A 12973-nucleotide genomic window follows, 5' to 3' on the forward strand; every position below is an offset into this window, starting at 1 on the left:
TCGTAAAGATAGATAACTCTTACATAGAATCCATACACCAGCCAAGGAAATCCCCTGCCGTTCACATGATGGATGATTTTAATTAACTTTTAACTGTTATATTTTATTTCAGTTGAGGTGCTGAAGTTTATTTGTTTTTTGTTTTGTTTTATTTTTGTCTGTATATAATAGCGAGCGAAGCGAACTCTAAGAACTAGTGTGCATGTGAAAGAGAACAAGCTAAACATATAGATTTATCAAACAATTTTTTTTGTCTACGTCCGATAATGCTCTCTAATATTTTCACCCGTGGTGCTGTGCCAAAAATGGTACTCGTTATAGTCGGTGTCTTAAGGTCTGAAGACACGTTCTGAGTACTGCACAAGCACAAGCTTTCGCGAAACGCAATACATGTACATTTGTTACATGTTTCTATACCTTTGTATTGATTCGAGTCACGTAAACAAAGACAAAAAAGGTCATGGATGACGTCGCAGTGCTCCCGAGCTATATTTCCCGCAATAAATTAGAGGTAGATCAAACATCTGTAATGCGTGTACTAGCAATTTAAGTATAGACTGCGATACCTGCCTCAGATGATGTTTTTAATTTTTTTTTGGGGGGGGGGGGTGTTGATAGAGAGATTGAATATATACAAGAAAGAGCCATACTTTAATACTTTACTGTCATGTCGATCCAATTTGAAGCTAATTCAGTAAATATAAGTAGGGAAGATAAAAAAAAATAGGTCATTTTGAACTAAATAAAAAATAACCAAGAGAAAAAATCAACAGTTGAAAAATTTATACAGATATTGAATATTGTCAAACCATTAAATTCAAAATTGGGAAATTACACACTTACAAACAGGGACCGGGGGCACGGATACAACGTATTTAATTAGCATGCAAAAATAAACAAATAAAATATATGAACCAGGAGGAAAAAAATAAAGTTCAGATAACAACAAGGAAAAAAAATAATACCGTATTTATCGTTAACAGTTTTGACCAAATCAAACACAAATAACGTTTAGACAGACTGGTCAATTCTCTCCAAAAGTAAAGAACGGTTTTAGGCGGAGGTAAATCTATGTATATTTTCAAATTGTAAGAATATTCTCTCTCTCTCTCTCCGTCTGTTCTCTGTCTGAAAGAATTTTTTTAAACATAAAAATCTTTTAATATTCTCTCTCTCACTCTCACTCTCTCTCTCTACGTATGTTCTCTGTCTGTCTGTCTGTCTGTCTGTGTGTCTGTCTGTCTTTCTCCCTCCTTCTTCCCTGTCTATCTGTCTGTCTGTCTCTCTCTCTTAATTTTTTTTATAGTTGATAGCATGATAATGATGCAAGGTATGTGAAAACGTTGCTGTGCTCGCCACAACGATAGCACCTAAAACATATTAAAACTTTAGAGACAAATAATCTGTGATACCGACTTAAAAACGGAGCACAAATTTTTCTCTCTTTCTCTCTTTTTTACAAAGAAAAAAAGTACCACTTACATGTAATGGTCAATTTTTCGTTTAAAATGCTTGTAGTTTCGATGACCGAATTACTGGCCAAATTTACCTGGAATTCCTTTACTAAATAAATAATCATAGAACTGGTTATTCTTAAATGTTCTTTATGACTTTTAAAAGTGTTGATAGTAAACATTTATTACAATATGCAACAGTTTTAGTAATTAGTATGTGTGAAACAAGTTATTATTGCGTATTAGGGAATAATTATGTGAAAGTGGCAGACTTTGTTCGACCATATCAAATAGATATTCGGATGTATGATTATTAGGTTATTTGTACATACATGCAAGTGTGACTTTATGATTTTCTTCTATCATTTAATGTTTTCCAGCTTGTTGTGTATTCTGGAATTTAACCGAGTTGAATCGCATCTAGCTATAATTATAGCTTTTAATACTGTAGACATTTATTACTTAACAAATTGAAACCGATGATTTTATAAGCATGTCGAACATTGCAGTTACAAGACTTTTTTAAAAAAGATTCTGTCCCAATTGCAAAAAGTAATTATTATTAAATCATTCACACCTTGATAATAAATAAAACAAAATTATGACATTTACAGATTCCTATAATTTTGTCATGGAATGAAAAATGTATTATTTTTTTATTATGATATTTTTATAGGTTTTTGAGATACATGTAATAAGCTTTATACTGAAGCAAGTATTACGCCTAACAATTTCTAGTCGAAAAATTAGATAAAAAAATATTACATGTACATGAATCTACTACGTCATTCTGTTAAAAAAAGATGATCTTTAATTATTAAGGTCATATTCTGGAGATAACGATACAATCAAATTTCATTTTCTTATATGAAGATATATTCAAAATTATGATTTCCAACAAAAAAAAAGATCTACATGATTTTAAATACATGTACCTATGCTGTAAAAGTTCTGGTTTTACATTCCTTTATTCTAATTCGCCAAACAAATCTTATCAATATTCATAGACTGTATAAATCGGAAAGTTTTTCTTTGCCGAAATATAGATCTTGTTTGTTGTGTGAAATTGACACCGTTTCAACTGAAAAAGAAATCCCAGGACAAAGTCGGACAAGTGTCATTACGTTAAATGTATTCCTGTGTATCAGACATGACTGAACATTTAACGATGATTAGACCCCGCCTTCATCAAATTGAAATTTGTCACGTACTGCCCAAAGTCAAGGCTCTTGTTAAAACAGCTTTTAGTTAATCAAAGTGCAAGAGTAAACAAATTCTCTCAATATTTTGAGATGACACATTCTCTTGCTATATCCATTCAGGTACATTCAGGAATGGCTGAACAGTATGGTGGCCTCAGGAATCGTGACGTCACACGCAGACGACAGATTCTCCCTGCCCTACCCCGACTCTGAGCTAAAGACACATGGACATGGCGCCACGGTCCTTCCTATTCTGAGCGCCATGTTACCAAAACTGGAAGCAGTTCTCCCAAATAATGGACCAAGAGGTCAGGCATTTTTAAAATGTATAAACTCCCACCTCAGATTATTGCAATCGCAGGACGGTTAAGGCAACATTTTGCTTTTAAACAGCAGTAAAAGGAGGTCGTTTTGCTTTTGTCTATTCATTTCTGCATAATGAATAGCTCTAAACTATTTTGGGTGTTATTGTAAAGATATGGGTCTCCTTTTCTTGACCATGTCTAAATTTGTCGGTCACGTGACTTTTTAGGGTCACGTGGGCGTCTTTTAGACAGAAATCGTCAATGCTAAAATGAGACAAAAAGTTCAAGGGCATAGCAAAGAAATTTAAGAGTAAATAATATGGCAACATATTCAAAATTATCCATACATCATAGAAATCAGTGCTCATTCAGTTGTAAAGTTTACTAGTTATGTAAATTTCTTTTAAAACTGGCTACTTGTTCCTAAAATAGTGCATTTTTGTATATTTTCATTACATTACAAAGTAAACCTTCATCTCTCAACAAATGAGCATCAGTTTTTATAAAGAACTCGTAAAAGGGAAGAAAATCATACCAAGTTTAATAATATCTATAGCCGTCTTGCACTTGAACTTTTGCATTTCATTTCTCAATCTAGAAGTCCTCTCAAATCAATACACATTTCAAACGCACAAGTGATCCCAAAAGGGGAGGTAACTCTGAGCGATAACTCTTTTGATATAGGCGCGATGTTATTTTATCACATAATCCGAATTAATTTTAAGATATGTTTCAACAGTACATTATGTAAATGGTTATTTAAACATAGTGCTTCTGTTTTATTTATTTTAAAAGAGACGAGATGGTTACGATGAATCGTCCGCATTTCCTCTGTTGTATCATGGATGTAAACAAAAAACCGTTGTGTATCAGTTCTCTTGGTTAACCGCATTCGCGGAGTTATTGGTTTCTTAATATTTTTTTAATAATGGGAGAAAAAATATATAAGAGCTAATTGTACACAATAATTTGAGGGATTAGATGTCAACAGAGACAAATGAAGCCCCTGATATTAATAAACTAACTATAAATTGTTCTCATAATATATATTAAAAAATAAGATATGGAGTATTTTTTTCATTATATATGTGCAGCCTTTGCCCAATGACTGCATATTCTATAGCACTGCTTGGGTCTGTTAATATTATTTTGGGGAGGGGGTTCAAAGGGGTAACTTTATTCTGTTTGCCAGGGGCCAGGTACCATGGTGTTTTACTATGTAAATTGTGAATTAAATTAGAATTTGCCATGGGGACTATACATGTAGATCTGCCCATGTATGAGGCCTTTTCCTACCCCCCATAAGCAATCAACAGTATTCACCTTTGTATTACACGTTACACTTGTAATTTAAACACTCATTAAAATTGACTTTTATTTTTATTCAACACATGCAGAATGATTAAGATTAAGGAGAGGGGGAGGGTTAGCATATCTATTCATTCACAAAATAAATTCTAAACGCTCATTTCTCATTACCGAGAAAGGAAAGAGAGTGTGTAAATCCTGCAACAAGGCGATCAAAAGCCATTTTTGATTCACATCAATATATTGAATTAAAATAAGTCTGAATTCTCCTATGTGAGAGACTCTCTCTCCTGCCCATTTACATACCATCCCCTTTCCACTTCTCAAACAAAATTATATATATAGAAACAATTATATTTGGTTCATTTGTTTTATTAATTCAAGAAGATAAAGGGACTTTCTGAAAAAAAAATCTGTGACAACATTTAAACCTGACATGTGCATGCAAACTCAAAATTGCAATTTCTTTTTATGATGTCAATGTGTTTATTGTATGACTTCTTAGTTCTTGTCCTCTTCTCTCTTCAAAAACACAGTCTTCCTGTTTCTAAAGTTCAGGTTTTTCTTTCCATCATTTCATCTTGTATATGACACCAGGATAAGGGTGCGGGTAGATGATCACCAATAAGAACATCATTTATGTAAATCTCAAGACAAAGCAGGTACCAGCTAAAATGAAAATTATATATATTTCAGTAAGTTTAACTTGTTATCAAAATGGCTGAAAGACTGAAATGGAGGATTTTCTACAATTTGATCGAATTTATATCTTAATAAACATTTCATTATGTTTAGATGTGCATTTAATTTTGCACAAATTCAAATACAGCTTTTCAGTTTGATCGATTTGAAATTTTTCGCATCCTCACCCCTGATATGTGCTCTCTCTCTCTCACACACAACTGATTTGATTGATTGATATTATATAATGCTGGTGCAGTCAGTGTGAATTAAAACATACCATGTATTGTTGATTTGTTGATGAGCAATATTCAAAATTGTAGATTTATAAATAACATAGGTTTATATCAATCATTTTAAAACATTAAATGAAACCATTCGAACTTGAAAATACTTTTTCTAATTGAATTGTCTCATAGATTAATCAGACTGGTCATTATTTCAATGATAAATTATTGAACCTATACATGTATGTTATTTACTTACATTTTCTTCCAGCCTTTTTTTTCAAATCAGTGTGACACTTTTCAAATTACTCTGCAAATAACAAAATATAATTATGAGAAGTCATACAATTTAATTTACATGCATATAAGGACATGTCAACAGTAATTTGAACATTTTTGTGAAAGGTCTACATATATTATGCATGGATGGGTAAAATGACCAACACTTCAAATTTTATTTGAAAGTTACATATGCACATTGACTACACAAACAGTACCATATATGACCATGAATGTAGATTCCTCATTTAGAGAAAATCAGATGGAGACATGCAGTCATTTGTTTATTATTATTTGGGTTTTTTTATTACCAATAGTACAGCATCATAAGTATGAACCCCGGTGACAAGATTTCAAACAGTGTTATGGTAGTAATGATTTAATATACTGAGTTCTAAAAACAAACTATATAGTAATAATTAAGAATTAATGTGCATATCTTAATATATCAACTGGATGAACAATCAATGAATAAACAATATAAATGAACTGTCATGGAAGAATTTTGAACACAGTAAAAAGGTGTTAATGATCAGCTGTTCATCAATTTCCAGAAAATGAAATCAGCCTCTTTTAGCCTGCACTGTACTGATTTTCAGAAAATCAAATCATCTGTTTTCACACAGTCTTTGTATTGTTTACTTACAAATTGAAATAAAAACAAACAGCTGTGTAAAGCTAAATGTTGTCAGTACAAGGACTATGAACTGATTCGTGTCGATTGGTGAAAATGATCAACAATTTAACGGACTGGCAATAAAGCTACATGTACAATGTACATTGTATAGGCCTAAATGTAAACAATGCAGTCTCTCCTCATGTTTTGAACGAAACAACATATTAAGTCGATCAGAAATGCCTCAACAGTATAAAATCACAATAAAATAGTTATTGAGCTATCTGGTATGTTACAAATACACTGTATATCTAATCTACATACCTGATAAATCATCAAAAGATCGCCATCATCGGGAATACCAGCTACACGTGTTTACATCGTCTGACGAGCGCTTTTGGGACGCAGATTCACACCCATACGACAGATGCGTTATGGAAATTTTTCGTATATTCTGATTGTTGTAAACTTTTAAAAACACACATGAGTGATTCGTAGTTATATTTTGCTTATGAAGTATTAAATCAGCCGTATTTTATGCTTAAACTGCTGTTTTCGGTATATATTCTATATATGGTAATACAGAGGCGGGGCGTATATTATGACGTCATAACTCATTATCCCTTCATTAGCATATCAAAACGATGTGTTGCCTTATCTGTCCTGCGATGTCAAATCATCTTATTGTCTCTGTTATGAAAAGTAAAGAAAATTAAGAAATGGTAAAAGAATTTTAAAAGAAAAACCCATGTTACATGTACCTTTTAAAAATATTCCAAAATTTCTTCAGTAGCTGTTTTATTTCGTTAAAATCAACCTGTTTTCTATTTTTTGGTATATACAAATATCAAAATATGTGATCAAAAAGGATGTTTACAAAATTTAACAATCAAATGCTGAATTCATTTTAGTAGCTGCTAAAATATAACTTTAAATGGACCAAATCCCTGAACAATAATGAATGACCAGAGTTCAGAAAAACATCTCAAGACTAACAAAACACAGAAACCTAACAGCTGTATCGTATGCTTCCAATGTAATCGATACATTTATGTATCTCTGTAATAATATTTTATGTTTGTTTACAGGTTATGGCTACCAAGGCCCTTTTTTAGAGTGGTGGGCGGATACCACAAACCAGAGGACATTCAGATCTGGATCAAGGAACTACTTTTACCGGTGTTTGACCTTAAACCAAGTATGTTGATTACATTGCATATACATGTACTAGTCTGAGAAATCAAGCAATTGTAATTAATTTATCTAACTGTTGACCTATAAACTGAATTAAAAAAAAGTATACATGTATGTGTTCAGGTTCCGACTTTAAGCTGCTCGATTTTTGCTGTGGATACGGAAGGTACACACTTATGATCGCCAAGCGTTTTTCTAATAGCACCGTGTATGGCATTGACACGGACAGGAAATCCATCGACGAAACCAACGCGCAGCTGCAAAAGGAAGCGCTGGGCAATGTCAACTTTTTGGGTATGCCGGGAGAACAGCGTCCTCAAGACTGGACGGAAAAGTTTGATTTCGTCATTCTCAACGATGTTCTCCATGACGCATATGCGGAAGACGGTATTCTGACGGAAGTCCGTCGTGTTTTGAAATCCGACAGATTCGGAGCGGCCTACGATCCGCCGGTTTCATCGTACTCCGCCAAGCTGACCGATACCGACATTGCCCAGCTGTACCTGCCCCTGAGCTTGTTTTCCTGTCTTCCAATGAGCCTCTCTGGTCCTTACGGCGAGGGATACGGCGTGGGCTGGGGCTACGAAAAGCGGAGGGAGAAGATCGAAAAACATGGCTTCCGTCTGGTCAAAGTCGGAGACATGGATATTGACGTGGTCCAAGAAAGAATTGTCTTCCAAAAATGATTTATGCTGGCTTCATATAAGTTGATTCCCGGTACTACATGTAAATCTTACCAAGTTTTATGAGACATAATAGCATTAATTGACCTTATAACTTTACCGATTTTTTTTCCAAAAGTACCCGTCTTTCAATACAAAAATATAGAAGTTTTATTTATTGTAGAAAAAGGTCCCCCGTTGCACATTTTTTTATACGTTGAACCAATGAAATAATAAATACCGGTGAGAAAAAAAAATGACTCCGTCTCTATAGCTCGTAGAATAGAATTTGAAAGTTTTTTAAAATTATTGCTATCAAGATGTAAAATTAAATTTCTATAAAAATCAAAATGAATCAAAAATATTTATGGCTTTTAAAAAAGTTAAAAGGTAATAGTCTTTCCAGACCGCCATAAAGTTGAAAGACAGTAATATACATGTATAGGGTCTATACGTACATGTAACAACAGGCTTATGCGTAAGATATCATGCAGTCTTATTTATGAAGGATACATTTTAGCAAAGGTATGAGGTTTTTCTCTGAAAATGTGGCATCACCTAATCTACATTTCATCTTGTATGTGATAAAAAGTCTAACAATTGAAATGCCGTTCACTTACAGTAACACCCAAGATGGTTTTGATAAAAAAAACTGCAGACCGTATTACATGTACCTTTTGTTGTGGTTGCTATTTATAACGAGGAAATGCATTAGTTAACGATCATCAAACATCAAGCAAAACACATGTTTATTTCCTCAGCTTATCATTTGTGAGATTTCATTCGAGGTGGCAAAGATTTCAAAAACTACTGGCGGCAATGCTGCGGCATGTACACGTATATATGCAGTTTAGTTTTTATGTTAATTTACAGTCAAACTTCAATATATCTAGATAGGACTGTTTAGAAACTTTGAGTATTCGAAATATCGAGGGAAAACACTTAAAATAATAAGTTATGTTAAACGCCCCAAATTTGCATAAATTTATACAATAAGGAAAGATATGCCACTCCGCTAGGCAAAATATATATTTCGGTCACAATGGTTCGATAAAATCCGAGAAAATTAAATGCACTGGTGCGCAAAAAAAACTGTTGTCCAACAAAAGTGTTTATTACTTTCCATCATTCTCCGTTAATGTTTATGTATTTGGAAAACGACACGTTCTTTATTGACTTTCAAGGAATTTCTATCAGAAAGAGAGTCAATTACCTCGGGGGTCTAAATCGGGTCTAAATCGGGGGGGGGGGGGGGGGGGGGTCTTGTCCTCAAGCATTTATGTGCATTTATTTAACATAAGGCATTCCTTTTTGAAACAATTTCTCAGTATTCAGCTCGGCTATTATAAATACATGTACAACACTTGCACCCAGAAGCAGTAATTGGTTGATCGTAATCTTAAAAAATCAAACCATGGTTTTAAAATTAACAAAGAGTAAAGGCAGATTATTGTAAAATAAATACAATCGATGTATTTAAAAACCTAAGTTGAGTACTATAAGAAGTAGTTAATACCGTTACATTCATATGTAACTTCTCCTAGAATCAATGACATATCACAGGTGCTTGTGAACTGAACTGTTCACTACCCCCCCCCCCCCCTTTTTCTATTTTTTTTTCGTTAATAACCCCTTAAATATGTGTTCACTTGAAAAATAATAGAAATATCAGGACTCGGTAGCATTTTATATTCTCACTCGTTTCCCTATATATATATATATATATATATATATATATATATATATATATATATATATATATATATATATATATATATATATTACTTCTCGACTGGAGACAAATATAAGGAGTTGTTAACGATAATTTATTTAAAAATAAAATAAGCAAAAAAAAAAATAGAAAAAGGGGGGGGGGGGGGTAGTACACAGTCCAGTCCACAAGCGCCTTATGACATATATGTGACAGAGTAACTTTTTTGTGACAATAGCTACATGTTATTAGAATAAAATATGTTTATAGATTAATAAATATCTTTAACGATTAAATCAGACAATCCACTTTCAAAGCATTTTCATCATATTGTTAACAAACTTTTTGTTTTTTAGCGCGTGAACATTATTCCGAGAGGTTTGCAAGAACATGGCACTAATTTCAAATCCCGAAAACATCGCATAAACTAGTTCATTGGTGCTTTTTGTAGTAGCAGTTTGTTATTAGAGTAAACAGACGTTTCTTTTGCGCTAGAATTTAGATAAGGGTTAGCGAGAAGGTCCTAGCCGCAAACTTGATTCAAGTTTCTCATATTAGGTTTTGCTGCGAATTATTTTATCAATTCCCAATTTGATTTGATAAAATTTGACTTGCTGTACCCATTTTGTCGCATAGTTTTAAACACACCGATTCTTTCCACCTTCTTCCTTCATTCATAAACACACACTGTGGAAGATTTCCAACCAGGAATAGTTTTGCTACTGAACGTCAGCGTAATGTCTTATTATAAATTTGAAACTATTCAGACTATAGACATCATTAAGAAATTATCGATTACTTTGTTCGAGAATTTTTTATCATTATTTATCGTTTAAAAATTTCATAAAAATAGGGCCACTGACGTAAGTACAAGTAATGGGATGTCTTCCACTTTTGTGTAGAACATAACCCACTTTTACATCCAATCAGCAGAGAGACTGGTATAGATAAGTCTCGAACAAATGTTTCGTGACAGGCATGTAGCATCGGTGGGGGGGGGGGGGAGCAGTGGGGAGGGGTGGCCTTCCCCCCCCCCCCCCTTCAAATATTTTTTCGCGTAGGAGACCTTTTTTTATATAAAATTTACACATAAAAAAGTAAATTAATATGAAGTTCCCCCTTCCCACTATTTTGGGGCCATGTAAATAAAAAATGAAACCAAAGAGTGAAATTGAAGGTATGTCTACTCCCACCCACCCCCTCTCCAGGATAAGAGTTTTCATTATTATGAAAGTTGCGAAAAAAAATTTCTTGCCAGTTAAGAATATTTTTTGAGTAGTCTGCCCCCCCCCCACCCCACCCCGCCCCCTCTACCACTAAAATGATGCTACGTGCATCGTCACGAAATGAGTAACGACACCTATGTGATCCAAGGTGTGGCCTGCATGAGTTAAAGACGTGACATTTATAGACTTCATACCTCCCGATAACCTTCCTTTCTACCCTACTCCCCCATCCACCTTTTATATAGAACACGAGATGTTGAAAAGTTTTTTCGTGCAAGAATATGCACCCAGTTATTTCATATATTCCTATTCCATACATGCCTTTATAGCGACATGTATTTGTTTAGCAAAGTCATTAAAAGTAAAATCGATACAAAAAAATGTGCATTTTTTTATTTACGTGACCCGCATTGCATAGACACATCCAACCGATTGCCACTCAAGGCCAGTTTGTTTTTTAAGTTGTGCAACTTGATGCAAGCGATCTTCACATTGCACAGCTATGGCAGAGCACGGTGGACGTCGAGATTTGGACAAGCTTGTGAAGGATGGCCTCAGTGCTCTGGTGTTTGGGGTTGGTTACAAAGTCGGCATCATTGACCACTTCATTAAAATCAAACAACTGCACGGGAGCTTGCTGAAAAGACTGGAATGAAAGAAAGGTAAAGCCTTAATTTAGAAAGCGGTGTCACACAAACGGTATCTTTCTCACGAAGACTTAAAATACTTATCAGTAATATTGAATTAATTGATGTTACTAAAATTTTTGGAAATTAATTTAATACAGACCAAGTTGAACAATTTATTGAATATTCAACTGACATAAGACTAAATGAAGCTAACTGAATAGTAATTGAATATAACTACTTTGCCATAAAATCTTTTTAGATCTAACAGCTGACAACTATAATGGCGGAGTTTTTACATCGTGTTTAAATTTGTTTCTAAAGTTGGTTGACAAGACTAGTAATAAGTTACAATGTCAAATTATTAAGATGCATTACATACACTGTGTACATTTTCTTTTTAAAAATACTTCTCAATGCAAGAAAAGATGCCAGAGAAAGGATTAATAACCTTATGACTCCCAATTCCTTGCAAAAAGAACTATATATGATATAAGTCAAATTTGGCCCCCAGAATTCGCTATTTTTAAAGTGATACAGGTACATTAATATGTAGTATTATTTTATAAAATAGTTGACATGAAATATGTTTTTCACCTATTTATTTAATTCATATGCACTCACTTTCAGTATATGACGTCAGAAATGACGCTATTTTATAATTCACTCAAAATCAGTCAAAAATGGACATTTTTCATATCTTATTTTTTTTGAATGGGAATACAGAGCGACTCTTTGAACAAGAACGAACTTTTTGTCACTAATAAGTACTGGAGAGATACATCTTTGGTAAAATCTTTTTGTTTGCTCAAGCAGTCACTCAATGTTTCCTTAAAGAAAAACTCCCTCTAAAACAAGCTGTTTTATGCTAAAAATGCAAAAATGGCGGGAGAAGTAAAATTTATGATTGTGGGCACTAAAATCAGAATGAAATTATGGGAAAACTTCAAATGTATATTTGTACAAATAAAACAAAGAATTACAGTAAAATGACAATGTTCATGTAAGGGGACCATTTTAGGCACAAACTATTTATAGTCCTTTGGTAGGCAAAAAAATATTCAATTTGATAAGAATACGCCCAATATTGTTTGTAAAAATTAATTTTAGAACTAAGAGACATAATACCTTGTCTAATTATAATTAAGAGAAATTTAATAAAGAAACTAAAACAATGTCGATGCCTCTATTTAGCCTCAAAACAGTTACTGTAAAACATCACAGATTGTGTGTAGTGCATCCTAATAATTTAACACCATAAGGTTGTAAATAAAAAAGATAAAATAGAAAATGTTCACTTCTGTTTGCATATCATGCATGCCAAATCTGGAAACTAGTAGTTCGATACTGTCTTTTTTTCTAAAATAACTATCAAATTTAGAGTGAACCTTGGAGCGTACACATATGTAAAAGCTTCTACAGATGTAATAAGAATACATGTAAATCTAAATCCATTCAAATTAAAGTGTTTATCAACAGCAG

The 12973-nt window shown here is 33.4% G+C and overlaps 1 long non-coding RNA gene and 1 pseudogene across 1 annotated transcript; one reads left to right on the forward strand and one right to left on the reverse strand.

Moving 5' to 3' along the window:
- Window positions 1-1314: 1314 nt before the first annotated feature.
- LOC128185188 (uncharacterized) lies at window positions 1315-8179 on the forward strand (annotated as a pseudogene).
- Window positions 4296-6735, reverse strand: LOC128183430 (uncharacterized). The gene is made up of 3 exons (XR_008243598.1): window positions 6397-6735; window positions 5437-5487; window positions 4296-4938 (listed from the first exon to the last, which is right to left on the reverse strand). It is a non-coding gene; the product is annotated as an uncharacterized LOC128183430 (long non-coding RNA).
- Window positions 8180-12973: the final 4794 nt, after the last annotated feature.

Source organism: Crassostrea angulata, chromosome 5 (assembly GCF_025612915.1).
Source record: "Crassostrea angulata isolate pt1a10 chromosome 5, ASM2561291v2, whole genome shotgun sequence".
In the NCBI taxonomy this organism is placed as follows: domain Eukaryota; kingdom Metazoa; phylum Mollusca; class Bivalvia; order Ostreida; family Ostreidae; genus Magallana; species Magallana angulata.